Genomic DNA, 5951 nt, shown 5'->3' with positions numbered 1-5951 from the left:
AAATAATAAAGATCAGAGTGGAAATAAAACAAAATAAAGTCTAGAAAAACGATACAAAATATCAATAAACCAAAAGCTGGTACTTTGTAAGGATAAACAAAATTAATAAACCTTTAAACAGACTCATCAAGAAAAAAGAGAGAAACAAAATAAGTAAAATCAGAAATGAAAGAGGAGAAATAACAATAAACTCCAAAAAATATAAAGATTTACAAGAAAATATTACAAACAATTATATGCCAGAAATTGGATAATATGGGGAAAAAAAAAGAATACATTTCTAAAACATACAATCTCCAAAGATTGAGTCAAGAAGAAACAGAAATCGGAATCGACCAATTCTTAACAAAATCAAATCAATAATGAAAAAACTTTCAAAAAACTAAAGTCCTGGACAGAATGGTTTCATAGGTGAATTTTACCAAATATTCAAAGAAGAATTAACACCTATTCTCAAACTATTTCAAAAAATTCAGAAGGAGGGAAGTCTCTCAAAATCTTTTTTTACGAGGCCACCATTACTGTGACTCAAAACCAAACAAAGACCATTCAAAAAAAAAAAAAAATTATAGGCCAATAACCCTAATGAACATTGAGGCAAAACTCCTCAACAAAATATTAGCAAGACAAATGCAGCAATACATTAAAAATATCATACATCACGATGAAGTCAGATTTATCCCTAGGATGAAAAGTAAATTTAGTATCCACAAATCAATTAATGTGATACACCACATAAACAAATTGGAAGATAAAAATCATATGATTATATCAATAGAAGCAGAAAAAGCATTTAACAAAATACAGCATCCATTATGACAAAAACTGTCAGCAAATTTGGAATAGAGGAAACATGCCCCATCATAATAAAAGCCATATAGGACAAACCTACAGCTAACATCATACTCAACAAGAAAAAGCTACATTCGTTTTCCATAAGATCAAGAACTAGACATGGATGTTTGCTTTTACCACTCTTATTTAGCATAGTATTTGAAATTCTAGCTAGAGCATTCAGACAAGAAAGAGAAATAAAAGGCATTCATTCAAATTTTAAAAAAGAATAAAACTGTCATTATTTGCAAATGACATAATATACATAGAAGACCCTTAAAATTCCAACAAAACTGTTAGAACTTAACAATAAATTCAGTAAAGTAGCAGGATATAAAGTTAATATTCAGAAGTCAGTTGCATTTTTATACATGAATGATGAATTATCAGAGAGAGAAATTTAAAAAAAAATCCCATTTAAAATTGCATTAAAAACAATAAAATACTTAGGAATTAAATCAACCACGGAGGTAAAGGAACTGTTCTCAGAAATTACAAGTCATTGAAAAAATAAATTGAAGAAGATACGAATAAATGGAAGCATATACCTTGCTCATGGGAAGGAAGAATCAACATTGTTAAAACGTCCATACTACTCAAAGCAATCTAGAGATTCAATGCAATTTCTATAAAATATCAATGGCATTTCTTAGAGAACTAGAATAATCCAAAAATTAATATGGAACCATAAGAGATCCTGAATAGCCACAGCGATCTTTACAAAGAAAAATGAAGTTGGAGGTATCACACTACCTGATATCAAACTATACTACAAGGCAATAGTAATAAAAATAGCATGATACTGGCATAAAAACAAACACAAAGAGCAATGGAACAAAATAGAGAGACCAAAAATAAGTTCATGCCTATATTCTCACTTAATATATGACAAAAGAGGCAAAAATATGCAATGGGGTAGAGACAGTCTTTTCAACAAATGGTGTTGGAAAAACTGGACAGATAAATGCAAAACAATAAAACTGGACCATCTTCTTATACTGTATAAAATAATTAACCCAAAATGGATTAAAGACATAAAAGTAAAATCCCAAACCATAAAACTCCTAGAAGAAAATATAGACAGTAAACTGTCTGGTATTGCTATCAATAATTTTTTTCTAATATATATTCTTGAACAAAGGATTCAAAAGAAAAAAAAAATAGGACTTCATCAAACTAAAAAGTTTTCTGCACCACAAAGAAAATCCTTAACAAAATGAAAAGACACCTTACAGAATGGGAGAAGGTATTTGCCTATGATACCTCTGACAAGGGGTTAATATTCAAAAATTAGAAAGTACTTATACAACTCAACAACATGGAAACAAACAATCCAATTAAAATATGGACAGAGTACCAGAATACACTTTCTTCAATGAGGAAATATGGATGGACAATGTACCTATGGAAAGATGCTCAACATCACTAATCAGCACAGAAATGCAAATTAAAACCACAATACGATATTACCTCACATCTGTCAGGATAGCTATCATCAATAAATCAAAAGGCAACAGATGTTGGTGAGAATGTGGAGAAAAGAGAACCCTTGTACTCTGTTGATAGAATTGTAAATTGGTACAGCCACTATGGAAAACAGTTTGAAGTTTCCTCAAAAAATGAAAAATAGAATTTCCTTTTGACCTAGCAATCGCACTTCTGGGTATTTAGCCAAAGAAAACCAAAACACTAATTTTAAAGATTCATGCACCCTATATTCATGGCAGCACTGATCACTATAGCCAAGATATGAAAGCAATCAATAAATGATTGAATAAAAAAGAGGTGGTACATATATACAATGTAATATTACTCAGTTATAAAAAAAATAAAATATTACCATTTGTAGTAAGATGGGAGAGGGGTCAGGCTGAGTGGAAAAGGTTGAAGAGATTAAAAAGTAAAAATTGATAGCTACAAAATAGTCACAGGGAGATGAAATTCAACTTAAAGAATATAGTCAATAATATTATATGTATATTTTTAGAATATCAGAAGCATGGTGGCATGGAGGGATCTCTCCTGATCTCTCCTCTTAAAACTACAAGGAGCTGAACACCTACATCTCAACAAATAATACCAAACCAGTACACAAGCATGTCTGAGATCTGGACTATTCAAGCTCATGAGATAGAAAGGCAGTGAGAGACAGAGCCAGGTGCTGCAGAAAGCTGCCTGGATCTCCCAGTAGAGTGAGGAGGAGTGGAAAACAGCAATGTTCTTTAAAGTCCCAAACAGTCCTGCCTGAAAGATAAGCATTCTCTACCCACCAGCAGAACCCAGGGAGCAGGGCAGAGACTGAGCATGGAGTGATGACAGCTGTATCTTAGCAACTGCCATTGCCAAGCAGAAAGCTGAGACATGGAGCCTGGAAACCATCCCCCAACATCTCAGAGTGTGCTCTCCACCCACTTTACCCTCCTAGCATGAGAACCAAACCACAAGGGATATTGCACAACCAGAACTGAAATTACACAGCAGCTGGTCCCAGAGATATGGGAGGAGATATCAACAAAAAGCAGTTGAAGACTGAGACAGCAAGAAAAGAAGGAAACAGTCACACATAAAGCAGGTCTCTCCCAATTCACCCCACTCCAATCTAATCAGGCTGATTCACAAAGAAGCAGCAGAGCATTGCACCTGACACTTAAAGCAGTACCAGGGCTTCGGGGCCTTTTCAGAGGTTCAGACTCCCATCGCCATTCATATTCTCCCAAAAGAGGGAGGCGGAACCTAGGACTAATATTACCTGGTCACAGAGGAGATACATACCTTTCCGGGGTGGGGGGAGGAAGCATTCTTAACCTCCACACAGATATCTAGCAGGCTTCAGCAGTGCAGGAGGCTTGGATGCCAGCTACTGAAAATCAAAAGAAAAACCTCTTTTTATCAACCCTCTAAAGAGAGATCAGTCTGTAGCATTTTTTTTTTAAAGCAGATTACATTCCCATTAATGCCTAGGCAGAAAAATATTTATCAAACAGCATGAAAAACCACGATGACAAGAGAGCTCAAAATATAAAAATAAAAATTTCTAGAAAATAAGCTCAAAGTTATAGAAATATGAGATTTAAGTGACAGAAAAATAACAAGATTGCACTTCTGAAAAAAATCAAGATGCAAGAAAATGAACTCAGAAACAAAATCAATGAATAACAGGAATACTTTATTGAGGATATTGAAACTATAAAAAAGATCCAAATAGGACTTCTGGAGAAGAAGAGCTCACTAAAAAAAATAAAGAATGAAAAGGCCAGCCTAGTAAATAGAGCTGACCAGATGGAGGAAAGAATTAGTGATATCGAAGACAGAAATCTGGAAATTACGCAGAAGGAAGAAGAGAGAAATTTGAGAGTGAAGGAAATGAAAGAACTCTACAAGAACTTTCTGACACCATGAGAAAAAGCAACAGCAGAATAATGGGTATACCAGAAGGAGAAGAGAGGGAGAAGGGAACAGAGAGCATATTAAAAAAAAAAAAAATAGAAATGGTTGACGAGAATTTTTCAAACCTATGGAAAGAACTGGATCTTTGGATCCAAAAGCAAACATAACATCCAATTATCTCAACCCAAAAAGGTCTTTTCCGACACTCATTATATTAAAATTGTCAAAACTAATGACGAAGAGAGAATTCTCAAGGCAGCTATGGAAAAGAAGAGAGTAATCCATTAAGAAAAAAAAGAAAAAGAACAGTAGATATCATCAGATTTCTAAGCACAAACCTTACAAGCTAGGAGAGAGTGGAATCAAATATTAAATTACTGAAAGAAAGAAATTAACAGCCAAGAATAATATATCCAGCAAAGCTCTCCTTTATATATGAAGGAGAAATAAAGACCTTTTCAGACGTATGAAAACTGGAGGAATGTTCTACCACAAGCCCTGCATACTAGAAAATACTGAAGGGGGTTACTCTACCTGAAACAAAAGGATAAAAAATACAAAACTGTGTGTAACATGACCAACAAGAAGACAGAAGCAGAAAAGTGCAACTCTTATTAAGAACAGGGTATTTATAAACTTAAATATTATATAATGGATAAGGGTTAAAAAAAACTTAAAAAAGAAAAACGACAGCTACCACAACACAGAAAGGAACATACAGCGTAAAAAGGGACAATGCGAGACAACAAACATAGAAAAGGAGAGGAAATAAAGATCTGAATCTGCAAAGGGGAATGGAAATAAGGACCACACAGAAGAAAAAGAACAAATATATATATAACTTTCCTTTACACAAACGTAATGGCAACCACATACCAAAAATCCAGAACTGAAACACCTAACAGAAAACAAGAAGGAATAGAGAGAAAAACAATAAAACACCACCATATTCAAATAACAGACATAAACACAAGAACAACAACAACAACAACATCAACAACAACAACAACAAAAACAACAAAAACAAACCAGAAGAGACACTGAGTTACCACAAAACGTAAGATAAAATAGCTATAGGAAAACCTTTTATTTCAATAATCACACTAAAGGTAAATGGACTAAACTCACCAATAATAAGGCATACAGTTGCAGACTGGATCAAAAAACAAAATCCAACCACATACTGCCATTAAGAGACACATTTCAGTTGCAAGGGAAAATACCCACTCCAAGTGAAGAGGTGGAAAATGATATTCCAAGTAAATGGCATTCAGAGAAAAGTGGGTGTAGCTATATTTATATTAATAAAATAGGCTTTAAGATAAAAAAAGAAAATGATATACTCTTCATAATGATAATGGGGAACATACATGAAGAAGACATAACACATATTTATATATATGCTCCAAACAGTGAACATCAATATACCTAAATCAACTACTAACATAATTAAAGAGGAAATCTGTTAAAAACAAAATTATAGTAGGGGACCTTAATATCCCACTATCATCTATGAATAGATCATCCAAACAGAAAATCAATAAAGAAATATCCTTAAATGACACATTAGATTAATTGTACATAATCGACATTTACAAAGCTTTTCATCCCAAAACATCATATTATATATCCTTCTCTAGTGCATATAGAAAATTCTCAAAGATAGACCATATGGTGGAACACAAAACTGGCCTTAACAAATTTAAAAAGATTGAAATTACACGTAGCAT

The sequence above is a fragment of the Pteropus alecto genome, unplaced genomic scaffold (genome assembly GCF_000325575.1).
Source record: "Pteropus alecto unplaced genomic scaffold, ASM32557v1 scaffold381, whole genome shotgun sequence".
Classification (NCBI taxonomy): domain Eukaryota; kingdom Metazoa; phylum Chordata; class Mammalia; order Chiroptera; family Pteropodidae; genus Pteropus; species Pteropus alecto.
The sequence above is the reverse complement of the archived record's forward strand: the minus strand, read 5'-3'. Positions refer to the sequence as shown.